The 16,978-nt window shown below is 39.8% G+C and overlaps 1 protein-coding gene across 2 annotated transcripts in view; it reads right to left on the reverse strand.

The window, feature by feature from the left end:
• The window catches only part of LOC117214510 (bifunctional heparan sulfate N-deacetylase/N-sulfotransferase), a 366,996-nt gene that overhangs the window by 250,084 nt on the left and 99,934 nt on the right, over positions 1-16,978 (reverse strand). For both annotated transcript variants that reach the window (XM_033460676.1, XM_033460673.1), the window contains exon 3: positions 4,202-4,353. The gene's annotated coding sequence lies outside the window, so the exon portion shown is untranslated. The remainder of the gene's footprint in view (positions 1-4,201; positions 4,354-16,978) is intronic.

Raw genomic sequence — 16,978 nt, forward strand, 5'->3', positions numbered from 1 at the left:
TCTTTAGTATTGTAAGGAGACACGACTGATTATATTGATAAAATTGGAAAGCAATCGGAAAATCAATACGAAAGTTACTACAATAGATATTTACTGAAGACATATCAGAATGTTATATAAGTATGTGCAAGTATTTAGTAAAGGTATAGTATAAAACGAGTAGCCGTTTTAACACATAAACGTTAAAGATGGTTCCACTGAATATTAAGATTTATTAATGTGATGAATGATTGACAGCTTAAATACTTTTGCGATCTTTGCAAAATATATACGTTCCTCTACTGGTCGGTATAGAATAGCCTTCATAAAGAAATTATTGTTCATTAAGAAATTATTTTCTTGAGGTTCGTGTCATTGACGTTTTAGCAAAGACGTGATAAGAGGAGTTGAAATTTCCTACACGTTAATCCTTAAATCATCAAGGGACTATAAAAGTGCAATCTCAGAAGCTTTCAGCATTTCATTAAATTAGAGGCACACGATCTGATCCTGGAAACATTTTTTCTATCTCCTGTCCCTGGAATCTCATTTGCTTGATGGCACAGAAGAAAGTGACTACGTCTCATATAATTCACACCGAAATGCTTGCTGCTTGGAACGTCTCCAAACGCGTCGCTGGAAAAACATATCAAAAACGGTTTACTCTCTGCATTCTTTCAAACGAGGAAGAGCACGTAATACAATCATACAACTACGATTCACCAGACTCTCTACTGGCTTACGAAAGTACCATAGATAAATTTTATGTGCGTATTATGCGTGTTGATATAATTTATCGTTTCCTTTAGCTCGAATATTTCTCCTTATACGGCAAACTGAATATCATAGCGGTGTATGTATCGTATATATAAACTAAATATTTTAATCGAACGAAATGCTTGGAGCTTATAGCAGTGTACTTCTTTAGCCCCTTGATGGCTTTATATTTGTATATAAATCAAGGCTCAATTTTTAAAAGTGTCATCTCTTTAGTTTCACGATCGACTATGTTGTAACATTATTCTCTGTCGCAATTTCATGATTTGAAATAGAATACTAAATTTCTTTGCCCTTTGTACAATTATATTCCCATACGATCTCTAACAGTCTATCTTAACACCATCGCCCAAACTTTTAACATCCACACTACCATCTAGACAGTATACGATACGCATCATCCAGCAACACCAAAGTGATTTGCTGGAACTGTAGTCAGAAAACAGCACCGGAAGCGCTCTTTATCGAAGCGGGCTGTTTCAACGGACTAGTTAGCCGCAGCTTCGCCCGCTTAATTTGTCATCGCAGTCGAATTCGTCTGGTCCAACTTCTCCAGCGTTGATCCCAGCAGCATTGGCCACACATGAGCACATGCATACATACGTACCAGTCTAATCAATATATATATATATATATACTACTATACTATACTGTGTATACTATACCATGTATAATATATAGCGCACTATCGTTGCTAGAAGGCGGCCCGTAAAGGGTACAATGCGTTTGAAGCTTGGTACGAGGGCCGACCAGTCGAACAACCAGAGAAGCGAATGAAGCGAATGAATCGAGCCCCCAACGGTGGGGGATGATGGCCGATGGTGGTGGAACGTTCCGCTGCGCAACAATGCTTTGCGGCAACAATGCGCAAACAAATGATTCCGCTGTACCGACCGTAATTACTAGAGGCACACGGTCCTTTTTCCCTCCTCCCCCAATCTCCTGATGCTATCCTTCCGTGTGTACCCTTCGTTCCTCTCTTTCCTGTTGCTTGTTCATCTTTCCATCTGCGTTTACACTGGCCCACTGCCTCCCTACTATCCCCTCACTCCGCCGCACTACCCCTTTCTCATTGCTCTGATTGCTAAATCAACGCACTTCCGCAACGACGATTGATCCATCCTCTCCAACCCTCTCTGCGTCCATCCACCTCTACCGAGTGGTACACCAGTGCACCGACCAACCTTCTCGTTCTCTCTCCAACATCGTCGTTCGATGGTGATCGCAACGAGGGCAGAAAAGAGCCGTGCACCAATCGAGCACGGTCTTTTTGCAGGATTTTCTTTGTGTCTCGTAATGGAGAGACCGTGCAAACGACGCTCGATGCTCCGAGACTTGGCCCGCGGGATTGTTGCCTGTTGGCTCTCGTTCGAACACCGCTAATTCATCAACGGCTACGGTCAATGGTTTTTCTGACGACGACCCAACGATGTGGATTTTAGGGGTTCCGGCGTTATTTTCGGAAAGGATTCAAAGATTCTTAGGGATTATGCAGATCGAAGGGATTGGGGGTGTATTACTGTAGCTCGAAAAAGAATTCGAACACTTATATAAACTTTTTCTGTATACTTGCATCTACATGTCACTTCTAGGAATATATATTATGCGTGTAATACGAAATATTAAAAAATTATATTATGGCTATAATGTGTCTTAACTATCGTGACTGTATTGATAAGGTAAATGAATCTGAAGATGCACGTAGACGTTCGATTTTCAATCATTGAACAACCAATCTCTTTCGTCCTCCTTTTCTTATTAGAAACAAATTAGGAAGAATAATCGAAGCTTTATAGAACTACCGAGACTAAATTATAAAATGTGTGTCAAAAAAAATCAAGATAAAAAAGAAGAGTACAACGAAAGAACGAGGACAAGCCTTTATCTGAATATCTTATGGAAAGTTATTCAAATCTTCAAAAGAGTAAAACACAGACGCATCGTAAATCTATAAAATTCCTATGAAAAATACAAATACACCATTCCAGCAATTCTGGTGTTAAATTCTTAATCGTGTCAATTTCTCATCGCAGTTTTCCACCCCATAAAATTGAAATTCCTGTAAACTGAATGTCCCAATCGCAAAACGCAACGGGCGACCACAGTCGTATTACAGCAATAGCAAGGATTCCCCAAGACGATTCACTTTGCTGGAACGTTTATTCGGAAACGAAAATTCCCAGCACCGCAATACCGATTAAACAGTGCAAACAGGTTTGCATTTACTGTTCCAGGGGTTAGGAAAAAGCACAGAGTGCGGAAGGTCAACAAAGAGCTTTGCCGGACAAATTGAAGCATGAACGTCAATCTCCCAAGTGCCGATAATCGTTCAGGTCGAACATAACTTCTGCAATCCAGTTTGCAGATAAAATATACGCGGTCTGGACGCGAGGTCGCTTGAATTCTGCTTCTTGATTCGAACCAAACGGTAGAAACTCAAAGAGGCAAGGGTAAGAGCTCGCCAGAGACGATATAACTGGTAAGAGATGACTTAATAACGGCGCGACCATCGTACACACACGTGCCCACTTGAATTCAAGCTGCAAGATGCTAGCGATGGATTCGACACGAGTTCGAACAGATTTGGACTTCGAGTTGAAAGCTTTTTGGTAAACTTGATAATCGGGTCATTCTTTGATCAGAAACTTCCATAGTCACGTTCAATTAACGGCTAATGGAAGCAAATCAATGTGGGAAACTTTTCTGTAATTTTCTAGTAATACGTAAATTAAAATGTAATCTCTTAAAAGGAAAGTGTGCTTATTGGAATCTGTGTGGTAATTTTCGCTCTAATTCTTAGATGCTGCTGCAAACTATCTTCTTATTTAATGGTAGAACGATCGAGGAACTTTTTACAACATCGTGGTAATATGTAAATTAAAATGTTGTATATGTAAATGTAGGAAGAGGAAGTGTGCTCATTGAGAATCTTCATTTAATTAACGTAATTAATCTTTTTTAATGGCAAACCTATCTCACGCGTCTGTCGACTATTTTACATAACCCTGGTAAAAAGTCTAAGAAACGTGAAATGTTCGCTTTACCAAAGAAACTTACTAAAAAAGATCTGCAAACATCCAACAGAAACGAACGCTAAAATAAAAACCCAACGTCCCGAAATCCTCCCGTAAAGTGCACAAACGAAAGTCGACCATTTCGAAAAGGAATAACAAACTGACCCTCTAACTCTGAATAAACGCAGCTCGTTGAAACCTTCGAGCACTTAAACTACCCTGAAGCTGGTGGACCGCCATCCCATCGGAACTCGGGTTCACGCTGGCGCTGGAAGAGTGGTCGCAGACTCGAGAAGCTAAAGGCGTCGAGAAACGGAAGGCTACGCAGACGCCTGACACTGGGGCAATATTGAAGCAATAATCTTGGCTTCCTTCCTCTTTCTCCCCGCGTTACAATGTATACCTTTGCTACATGGAGATATTAAACTTACCTGCTGCCTGTGTGACCGCCTCTTTCTGTGTTTGTGTTCGTGTGCGTGATACCGGTGCAGCTATCGTCGATCTTTATCCCCTGTTCCTCGGCCGCGCTGTTAAATAGCCCCCGGGGGAGTATATCGGCCGCGTCCGACGTCGGCTCCCGCACCTGCAATCGATGAATAATAAAATCATACTTTGCAACTGTACTGCAAACTCAGTCCTTCTGTTCTCTTTATTTACTTTTATTCCGCTTAATAGATAGATACAAGATGATTATTTCTACTAATTCTTGGATCTGTTTCTACGCGACGATCGATCGCGTTACAGAGAATGCAGACGATGAGCGATCGACGTTGTCTCAGCTAACAATGAATCGTTAAAATAAGAAGAATGAAGTTTTTACAATTATTTTATTAATTTAATGAAATTTTCATTATCCACGCGTATTCAACCTCTTACCCCTAACCCATGGTTTCGTGATTTCCAATCTCTAAAAAATATAGTTTAACAATTTTTCCAATCAGAAACAATCGCCAAAGTTTGCTTTTTCTGGAGGTTTGCGAAAAGGGGATTGGATCGTGGCACAAATTGAAAGCCGCAAGGTTTCGCAGGCAGGATTTAAGGGTGGTCGTTTGTTTTGTAATTTTAAATTAGCAATTGAATTTTTAGGAGTGGGGTGAGACATACAGTGGTGGGGAAAGTAGGATAGAAGCGTGACGAGAAATATTTTTGGAGCTAGCGTTTTGGCTCGACGTACTTGACAGCTGATAGAGCAAGGGTGTTGGGATTTTGATGTTCGAGATGCTTCTGAAGAATGCTTGGGAATGATGGTAATGAAAGCTGTAATTAACTATGCGCGATGAAACTACGTTTCGAGTATTCAGCGTGTGAGAACAGTTTTAACGTTTAATTGATTCGCTGCTATGAAAATATGGTTCTCCTTGGAATTGCACATCTCTTCAACTGGAAATGTTTGTAGTTTAGTAATGGCGATTTTAACATACCGTTTACTGTTTTCTACCATCATCATCATGGTATTATAATATTTATTTATACTTAAAAAACCGAAATATGCTTTTTGTGGAAACTTTTTACGAATCCTTGAGTACACATCAAATATTTACAATAATATCACGGCTCATTTTATGTCGTCTTTTTAAAAGACAGAGTTTACTTATGGTAAATGCCATGTACTATGGACATCAAGGCACTAGACAGGGGAGAAATTCCAAGAAGGGACTCGAAATCGTAGAAAACAGGACGTGGAAAACAGAATATCATGCGAATAACGCGGAGAAAGGATACGGACATTTAAAAGGAGCACTTTGCACCTAAGTGTACTATATCAAAGCAGAAGGTGCAATAGAATATGAACAAGGGAAGAGGTTGCAAAGCAGAATTGATAAAGAATCACAGAGAAAGTTGAAGTCTTCTTTAGAATGCTAGAATGCGAGGAATGAGAAACATTTATAGTATATGATACAAATATAGCGAAATTTCCACATAGATGAACATCGGTAGATAAAATACAATGCGTTGGCTTCAAAACTCTATTCGTCTTGATACTTTGCAATTAAATTAAAAACCTCGTTTTATCCAAATCTCTAAACCTAATTTAAATCTCATCTATTACTCGCGATAATTTCATATGTTGCGATAAATATAAAAAATATATAATGTGAAGAGAACAAGTAAATCTATAATTTAAATCCGCATAGTACATAGCTGGCCATAAGTAAAACACTTGTGTTGGATAAAATGTGAAATTAGCTATAAATTCATTGGTTTCACTGTTCCGTTATATTTTCATAAATCTATCGCTTCGTCCGTATCATACGTATCTTATGATGTAAAATATAATTTCTCAGACTATTTCTCAAATTAGAGACTCTCTTACCAATGACACCAAAACAGGGCAAATAATTTAGCAAATTCTACGCTGACTGGAAAGGAACCTTCCAGTCCCTAACATCCACGTGGAAGCGTCCTTCGCTTTCAAGATGGAGGTGACAAAAGGATGAAAATTGTCGCCAGAGTAAATCGTGCACATAATAAAGGGGGCGGCTGGCGAGACAGCGAAATGCCATTTCGTCTACGTCGTAGTGGCGGATTTCTCTCATTCAAAATTTACTCGACGGAATAAATGATTTTCATAGAGGATAGCCGGTGGTAAAATTCCTACGAGGGTAAGATAGCTCATTTTCTGGATCATTCATTCTAGATCGTTTTCTCGTCGGACCAGAAAAGTAGTTTCGTTCCTGTATGAAACATTAACGGCGTCTCACAATATATAAATTGTATTATTCTGTGCAAAGTTCATGATTGAATTTTAAGATGTTAAAACATAGATGACTCGAACGTTCCTCGCTACATCGATGTTTCAAAATCTACATGCAAAACCAGTCGCATTTGGCCATAATACCAAAGGCAAGGCCTCTTGCTTTGCAAAAAAACTGAACAACCTCTCTATGAGTTACGCAAGTTGTAATATACAAGAAAATAGAATAGAAGAGGAGGAGAAGGAGGTAAAGGAACGTTGCAACGATTTTCGACAAGTTATTCGCGAGGAGAACGACCAGCAGCAATGACCTAAAATTGCGTGCCATTGGTACGAGAGTTTTTCATACGAAAATAAATTCTCTTCTGTTATTCGTATGCATGAATGTGCACGCGGTTTCGAGCCAGGACTATCAACTTAATTCGGCCTTAAATTCTCGGCCCACTTGGCTTTAGCTTGTATATAAGAGAGCCGCGTGCCAACTGCGGGGAAACTCTATCGTCTACTCGGTCGTGACAATGTGCATGGAAATGTGGACAAGCTCGATGCTGCCTAATCGCCGACTAGCTTCAGCCGCCTCGGGATTTCCTTTATATTTCGAGTCCTCGCGACGATCTGCCTGGATTGTTCTAACTGGTACACGAAACTACGACACCGAAATAGCTGCGGCGTGCCTCCTTCCCCTAATTTTCGCGTTTAAATGCGGTTTGGGTGGATTTTGAATGACGAAGTTTCAGGAATATATTAGTTTAATCAGTTTAGAATTATGTTAATTTGTAATGTTCACTATTTCATTATTTCCGTTGTTCTTTTACATAGAATCGATATAATGGTTTTAAATGTGAGACAGTTTAAGTTGAGATAAACACCAATTGGAAATATTATACTTAATCAAATATTTTTTAATTGTCCGTCCAACTTGCCTGATAAATGATGTATTCCAATTAATGCTGTGTTCATTATTTGGTCAATTAAAGAAGTTTAACGTTAAGCGAATAATTGTGAGAATAATAGATTGAGAAGCAGGTTGTTTGTGCAAATAATCAGTTTACCTGTTAATTGAAAATTTGTTCGTGAAATAACATGTAATAAAACTAGCGAACGTTAATCGAAACGAGCGTAGATAGTAACAGGTGTAGCGAGCGTATAACAGTATTAGTAAGAAACAAACACACTGCATATTCGTAAATTCTATCAAAAGCAAATAAACATACTAGCATATGACGAATCATTCGTTTCGTGGAATAAAAGATAAATCATTTAATTTGAAATAAAGCGACTTAGTTTTTATGTAAAATCCAGTATGAAACATTTATACTATTTCAAGAATTGATTATTTCTCAAATAAGATTAAAAAGTAATTTTACAACAACATTATTCGAAAATTTCTTAAAAAGCAATTCTGTTCTAAATTACCATCTAGTAAACGTTCCAATCTTCCTCCCATTTCTTCTATTCCTCAGAACACAATTCTGTTCCAAATTACAATGTCTTAAACGTTTCAATCTGAGACCAGGTCGATTATACCCCAACATCCTCTCGTACATCTGCAAGCTTCTCCCAGACACCATCATCGTGGACATCCGACGACGTCGTTGCGGTAATCGATGTACTCTTGACGTTTCCGAGCGTCTTCGACGCTCCATTATCGTGTCACGTTCGTCGTCTATTCGATTGCTTGTAGGAAATTCCAACGACCCAGAATCCGGCACAGGTCGCGTGACCTACATGCTCGCAGAAAGGATTCCTAGGAATGTGTGAGTGATCACCAAACCTCCTTCGATCTCTCTCTCTCTCTCTCTTTCTCTCTCCGTATCTGCCTGTGTCTCTGTGTCTCTCCTTCGTTTCCTGCGTCGCCAGGGTGGGTGCGAATATATATTGGAGACGACTACCCTGATTTCCACTGTGTTGGAAATCTCCTCTTAGTCCACTATGTCATCGAGATTACCCTATCCACTTTCACGCCGCCACCCCGACGGAATGTCGATTTTCATTTAGACATTCCTTATTTTCAACGGCGGGAAATTTAATTCCGTTTACGTGTCGCGAATATCGATATACCGCGGGGAACGAGCGCGTGGACGCGTTTTCGCCCACGGGAACGCGCTCGTCCCCGTTTCTTCCCCATCCTCTCTTTATTCTGCCGCATGAAACGTCTCGTAAAAAAAAGTGGACGACCTTCTTTCTTCGTTTTTCTTTTTCTTACTTTTTCTTTTTTTCGTGGCAGCCGGTGGATAATCTGAGCGTAGCGTGAACGAGATTTGTATGGTATTCTATAGAAGCTTGAGGAGTTTTGGATTACTTGGCAATTCGTGGTTTTCATTGACCATTTTGGTAGCAGAAACAATGAGTTTGTGGCTTTTTAAGAAATTGAAAAGAATTTTTTTCGTTTCTTTGGTTCTATTTATTATAACGTAAGAAGGGGAAGGATGCTTTGAACGAAGAAGAATAATGTTTATGTCTGAAGATCGCAGGAGAAAATTATGATAGGTATATTTCTGTTGGTTCTCTGATTTTACTGCGAAATTATGATTGAAAGGACGAATTTTAATATAATTGAAAATGAAAACAACCTGTCGGATCCAAAGATGTAGATCTTTTAAAAAGAGCTTCATTGATTGAATTTAACAATTATTATATGCTTCGAATACTATTTACACCATATGTTAATTTCTCACCAAATATATGTTTCCCATAAATATCTCAGAATTTCTATATAAAATCTAGATTTGTTTCAAATTCGACGAATGTAGTCATAATAGTTGTGTCTCATTACAGTGTCAATGAAACTTTAAAATGCTTTATATAACCAACACATTATGGTTATAAAACTTTTGAAATACTTTCGCGAGCCAGTGTATATTTCATTCTGTCAATCCTTCAAATCTTTTCAATGCAATCACGCGCCAACCATTTCCGTAAATAAATCATAAAACATAAAAATCTCTAAAAATATAGGAGAACTCGAACGCGGATGAAAACCCGAGAGACGTGACAGGGTTAAACCCAGCATTGGTACATTACTAACATACCACGTCCCTCCGACACTGCTGGTAAATGTAATTTTTAATAAACTTCTCGACACCTCGTCGTCTGAGAAATATCACGATGGCACATAACACCTCGGCAGGTCTGCGAGCTATCGGTAGCCATTATCGTTAACACGGCCGCGTGTTCCGTCGACAGCGATTCGATTACTCGTGGGAAATTCCGTCGACCCAGAAATCGTATCGACAAGCTTCGTGTGACCTCGATGCAGACTCGCGAACGTGGATGAACACGAAGGGCGACGAAGACGAAGAAGGTGGGAGGCAACGAGGCACCAGAAATTCGCGAACCGATCGAAACGAAAGAAATACATGGAACTGGTTACCGTGATTTCCCACGTGTCACCCAGGCCTCGGCTGTTTCCTCTCGCCACGTCAGCCGGAATTACGAATTCGATTTCAGCCCATCTTCGCTTCGTCGTGTATCGGCGACAGGTGCATCGCCACGGAACTAGAAGCGACGACGAATCGAAGAGGCGTCCAGAGAGGTCCTTGGAATTCCTCTTGGAATTTTCTTTTACAACCATTGACGTGGGCTTGAGGTCGATGTTGTGTACCTTCTAACTATTTCGCAGACTATATCAGCTTTCGAAGGTTGGTAGTTGGATCTCGTTATTTGGATTTCGCTTAGCAATTCGGATATGTTTGACGAGGTAAAGGAAACGTGGGTTTTATTATTCGGAGGCTCTAGGATTTCGGTGCATTCGTTAGTTTTTAGAGTAGAAGACTTTTTTGCGGTGAAAATTCACTTCTTTAGGACAATTATCAAATTTAAATATCCTGTAGTATATTTAAATAAATAGTTACATATTAAATACTTAACTGTAAATATTTTATTTAAAAAATGGAGCATCCACCTACCATTTTAAAGCAAAGCTCTAAGAGGACATGATATTAGCGCTCTAACTTATAAATTTTACTCGTGAATCCTGTAAAATTACATCGCTGCACTAACAATAATTTTTACGAAGACCCAGAGAAGCAGCACGACCATGCTTCACAGTAATCTGGTCGCGTATAATCACGAGGAAGATGGGAAGGGGAGAGAGAAGCGCGAGAGGGTCGAGGTGATGAATCGAGAGAGACCGGGGTGGCAAGGAGCGTGGAGCAACTACAACATAATTCAAAATCTCATTAGACCGCCGCCATGAAGTACAATTTTTTGCCCATTACACTGGCTACGGAGCACGTAAGAAGGACGTCGCTCTCCGCTGAAAAAGGCTCGCTTCCGCCCTCTTCGCGATGCGTCCTTCCCGTACGAGGTAAATCAGTTTTGATGTATCGAGACACCTTCTTTCGGCTGTTCAATTCACGCATTCGACCTTCGTTTCGCAAAATTATCAGGTCATCTTCGTAATGAACGAGGAATAAAGCTTCGTGAAAGGACAAGAAACGAACTGCCAGCGTGAAAATGGTACTTTGTGGGTCAGCGGATATTTTTTGCGTTCTGACTTAGTTTAGGTTTTTACGAGAATGTAATGAAAGCAGGAAGCAGATGGACGTTTTCTCAGACCACTTTCATAATCGAAGAGATACGTTTTAACGTAGTTTAAAGGATATTATATATCGTGTTCTTGTTGTAATAAAGGGACAACGTTTCTTGTTAAGTGCATCATTCAGGCTACGGTGAATTATGTATGTCCGAGCTTCTACAAAATAATTCACCCTCTACGTATTTGGAATTTAAATTGAATACGTTGCATCAAATTTTAGTATTATTATTAAACTGTATTACTTTAATTTCTCAAACAAGAATTAACGATACATATGAATAATATTGGCAAAAATTGCACAATAGATACGAAAATCATTATACAATCAGCTTTTTGAAAGAATAACTTCCACATATATAGTAACAAGTAATCTAAAGTAAATAGAATAGCGTGATACAGCGATAATCGGACCACCCGCAACACTCAATTTTCTCATTTTTCCCTTTTTTATATCCCTATTTATTTCCTTCAATGTACAGCCCCTAGCTCGAGTAATCCACAGTAAGTAGAATAGTGTGATACTAATCAGGCCACCGAAACTCAATTTTCTTTTTTTGTCCACTTATTTCGTTCAACAACAGCCCGTAGCTCGAGCGATCCACTGCAAGTAGAACGGCGCGATACTAGTCAGACCACCCGAAACACTCAATTTCTCCATTCTTTCCTAGCTACTTTCATCGACAACACTTAGTTCCATTCGTTATTACAAAAATTCCATGATCATTCCCGTTTATTAATTCGCCGTTGGTGTCGGCCAAGGAAATTAACTTCAGGAGCGAAGTGGTACGGGTGCATCGATCAAACAGGCGCACCGCTTCGAAAACATCGCGGAACCTTTTCCGAACGCGCCGCTCCGATAGAGATTCCGCTAATTAATTTAACTTTCACAGTTTTCCGGCCGCGAGGATGGCGAGGGGGCGGGGCGAGTCTACAAGCCAGCCAACGGAACTTCCAGCGTCGATTTACGACGCGGCGTGTTCACGCCGCCCGACACGGGGGTGGCTCGACCGCCGCCAACTTGCACCGTTTCTTCTTGCCCTCACTCACACCCTCACGACCTCGTTCGACCCTTTTGGCGGCGTAGAGGAGACGGTGCGAGAGTTTGGACAACTTTTGGCCGCATTGTTGTGGCGATCACGACGTACGACTTGGCAGAGCATCCCCCTTTGAATGGGACGCGTTCGAGAACCGACGAAGAAAGCGATGAGCCGTGCGTAGGGGTGGCCGGCGCCAATACACAATATGCGTGCAAGCAACGCTGCATCCCTTCCTGTCGAGAAATTGCCCGGTAACTTTCCAACTACCCTCTCCGTGGGATGAAAACAATAGCCAGGAGAAGGCAAGGGAAGATAGTTGAAAGACGATCTCGGTGGAAGGTTGTACGATACACTACAGGGTGATTTACAGTACTCGGTGTTTGTTCTGTGCGCGAGATGGTTGTAAAGGTGGTCCAACGGCTGGTGTATCGAGGATGCTCGAATTTGTAGAGATTATTAGAAAGTTTGTTATTTAGGAGCTGCTGCGCGGTTCTTTGTCGTCGAGTAATGGCCTGTTTCGATTCATCGATTTTTAACTCCTTGTCTTGTAGTATCGTGGGAAAGTTTTGCGAACTACGCGTGAAGAACATGAGTAGCGTAGTAGAGGCTGAAATTAATGGAATTTAACTTGTATATTCAATATATCGTAGTTAAATAACTTTAGCTTAGCTTGCAAAAGATATTATACGCAACGTGCAATCGTAAATTAACTCGCGAACGTGTTACAATATTACATGCTAACGTGGTGCGAAATTATATAAACAATTTAATTCCTTAAGTATAAGAAATGTTTTCATTTGAGTCTTCGTTTCATCCTCATTCTCGTGACAAGAATGATCTACACATTTCACTGGACGAGGGTTAAATCGTGAGGAAAATTAAGCTATTAATTAAGGTACGGACTTTTCAAATTAATTATTCAGACGAAACTTCACCCTAGAATTTCAATATTCTTCTACACGTTTCTAATACCTAAAGAACAGTAAAATCTTCTGGAATTTTCTGACTAAATATTTATCACCATTTTGCATTAAATAATTTTCCTAACCAAGCGATATCGAATGGAAGAAATCAGTGGCATTCGAACCCACGAAGATGAAACTCGAGGGCGATCGTGCAGTAAGAGGACCGATTAAATTAGACGAAATGGCCATTAAAAAGGTGGCCAGTAATCCAATAATAAATTTGACCGGTAACTAGCCTCGTTTAGTAAGAGAAAAGGGGGGGAGAGAGAGAGAAAAAGAGAAAAGAAAAATAAGAAGAAGGAAATTAACGCGAAACGTATGAGCGTTCTTCTCGCCGGAAACGTCTTTAACGCGCATTACTTCCCGTAAGTTACAGCGCGATAAATTTCGTCACGGGAAAGGAAAAAAAAATTTTCCGAGCATCTCGGAAGAATTACCAGCGTCCTAAATCATGACGCCGAAGCGAGCAGGAAGGAGCTTTACGAGCGGAACCAGGAATCGCGATCGTCATTCAACGCGATTGCCGAAGAGCAATACAGTTTCTTCGGGTCACAATTTTTTTATGGAACTCTGGATTTACTTCGCTGAAATTGTTCGTTGAAGTTAAAAAAAACTAAGATTTTATTGAATTTAAACTACATACGGTAGTTGCGACTGAATGTATACAGGCAGGTTCGTTATTCTGAACGTTTCGAATAAGATTTATAGTTTACGAAAATATGTAGAATTTTAAAATGAAAATAATTAGAAGAATTATTTTCTTTGTCACAATATTTACTTTTCCTAAAAAACTTGTTGGACACCTGACATTTTCAATCCCATTATCATTGAATTCTTATATTTAAATCTTGCTTTCATTTTAGCAAACAAACATTTTAATGTTTTAAGATATTTAATACGCCGCATTGAAATGCAAATCATGTATACTAATAAAAGAATCTTCTCATATTTTGTTCGAACTTGAAATACCTGTTAACATTATAAAAATAGAACTGAATCGAGAGTGATACGATATACATACGTAAATGAAAGGAAAATACATACAAAATGAAATGATACGATATATGAGTATTTACCCAATCAAAATCACCTAATTCATTGAATCTAAAAAAAAAATCAAGATACTTACAAATACTTTCTACCAGAAGTGTACTACATCCCTCAGAGAAGCTCGTTACACGCGTGGATTGCGATCTTTGCGTAAAACGTAAGTCTCGTTGGGGATGTACAGCGATGCGTTAAGGGAGGCAACAAGGCGGGGTTGGTTGGTGAGAGAAAGTAGTCGAAGCGCGATGGAAGGGAGTAGGAGTTGAAGAAGAAGAAGAGCGGAAAGAAGGCTCGGGGTGTTTTGCCGTGACGCGTTCAAGAGGAGCAGTAGCAGGAGAAACTGGCTGTAAAGACGAATGAAAGAGGCACGCACGCAACGACCGTTGCGTCGTTCCGTTTTCCTGCCTTCGTTCGCGCTTCTTTTTCCTCTTCTTGTCTCCTTGCGAGCGGAGATAAGCGTTTCGTTAATTGCTCCACTATTTACGCCGGCTCTCCTCCGGTCGAGTCTTCATTACGTCGCGCACGGGATCTCGTTAATTAATTCCCGGCTGAACGAAACCACCCTCCGGCGTCGTTAATGCTCCCTCCCACAGGAGCTACTGGTTCTGCCTCGTATCGTCAGTGATGCCGTTTTGAGAATATTACTCTGGCCAACTGGCGGTCAACGATCGACTATCGTCAATGGTATCGAAAGAAATTGTATGAAAAATGGATAAGTACAAGTACTTTATTATGCGGAAATTAACACATGCGTGTGTTTTCTATGTAAAGTTAATTGAATATAAATATTCACAGTTAAAAGAAACAATTTTGAGTTTCGCCGTTGACGTTATATACTAATAATTGCTATTTCTATGCTAATTCTAATTTGTGTCGCATATCTGAATCGGTATCGCATATACATATGTGTATGTATGGTAAAAATACGTACGGATTTGTACACAGTGAATATATTAATCAATCTTGCGCAAACGGAGGTTTTACATAAATTCCTTTTCCTAAATGTTTAGGTCGCTCTATCGAAAGAATTTCTGTAAACGTTTCAAACGTGTGTCATGAATTACCTCGTCATGAATGGTGCATAAACCCTGTGAAAGAGCAGTTCGCTACTCGGAAAGGGTAGCAATAACGTTTCAGTAGGATGAAAATATTGGCACTTTGATTTGGAACTTTATTAAATAACAGGGATATATAGGGGCGGATATTTAGGTTGGCCCGTCATGCGTTGCGAAGATATGAGCCCCAATTGCCAGTAATTTTTGCAGTGTACGGGTTGCTCGATTCTTGGCGAGTTTTATACCGTATGAAAAGATCCGGGCTGGCTGCTGGTGGAAGCACGCGATATCCGAAGGGCCGATAAACTGCCGTCGAATATTCCGGTGTGTCAATAAACGTGTAATCGAAACGCAAATGGGATACAAAGTCCTCTTTTACAAGTGTCCTTCTCTCTCTCTCTTTCTCTTTCCCTTTTTATCTATCTTTCGCGGGGGATGAAAGATACGCGGCAATAACTTTGTTTGACTGAAATATCTGCTGATATTAAAAAATGTGGTTCGTAAAAGTTGCATGGGTATCAGGGGGGCTACGATACCATGGCAATAACTTGTTTTAAAATGAAACGCTGCGCTGTTTTATGCTCACCGCGATAGCAAATACTTAGATACTTTATGACTTTATTGTGCACGGTGTATCAGGTGAACAACGTTATTTCTCCATTCTGCATACTTTCAACGATACAAAGGGACTATTCGAAAAAACAGTAACCTTATAAAAAATTCCATTCAGAAATTCACTGTTGTTAATCTATCCCAGAACGGTATTCAATGTAATCGTTGCAAACTAGTTATTTCAAAATATTCTAAAAAATTATTCCTCCGAAATTATTAAAAATTAATAACCTTCCGAAAAATGTTCTTTAAACTATGTTTTTCTTTTAATCTATCTCAGAAATTATTCGAACTTAGCCACTACAAAATAATTAGATTTTCTTTTAAAGTTCGTTCAAAATCAAATAATTTCTCAAAAAGAAAATTATATTCAGAAGTTCTTTGTTAATAATTTATCCCAGGTAACTACTAAATATAACCGTTGCAAAATAATAATTAAAAGATCTTCTTCCAAAAGTGACTATAAAACAACAGGCTCATAAAATCCTCTAATAACAAGAAACCCAAGCTCGTCAAGCAAGAAGCGTTCAAACACCCTTATCCGAGCCAGTTTTTCTAGCCTCTGTCAAACAAGGATGATCTACTAGCTTCGTTAATGGGTCGCCATCTGTCGCCACGTATTTCCTCCGGTAAAAAGCTCTAGATGACTTGTTGGTCCCGTGTTCGAAAGGTTAATCGCGATACTATGATTCTCGCTAAAATTGACAGCTGGCATTCAAGTAAGAAAGGAGGGAAAAAGATGGAAAACGAATCTCCGTGGATCGAGTAATGTATTTTACATTCAGTGGTATCGTGTTTTATTACGAGCTGCATGCAGACAGATTTGGTTGTATTCGCGGCGGAGGAAAAAATAGGGAACAACGCCGCGAAGGAAATTAACTCGGATAAAATTGTAGGCGAAATCCGAGACGAACGTCTCCGAAGGAAAATAACCGGGAAAAACGTGTCCCGACGCGGCCGCTGGCAACATCCAGGGTAATCTCACTCGAATCATCAAGGAGTGTTTCTTAAGCTGACACGAAAGCATGCCGCTCTCAAGCTCGTGAAAACTCCCCAGCCTTCATTACGCGTCTTCTTTCGCTGTTTCTGTGACTCGTCTTCGCGAGGGTTTAAAATTCCTATCAGCCAGAATTGGATGGAGATGAAATTAGAACTCGACAACCACCAATCAAAATGAACTATATCATTTCTTCTTTTGATTCTTTTTGAAGATAACGAAGGAAATTGTATGGCTTGGAAAAGTTTCCTTTTTTTGAC

The sequence above is a fragment of the Bombus bifarius genome, unplaced genomic scaffold, assembly GCF_011952205.1.
Source record: "Bombus bifarius isolate JDL3187 unplaced genomic scaffold, Bbif_JDL3187 scf7180000009200, whole genome shotgun sequence".
NCBI classification, from domain to species: domain Eukaryota; kingdom Metazoa; phylum Arthropoda; class Insecta; order Hymenoptera; family Apidae; genus Bombus; species Bombus bifarius.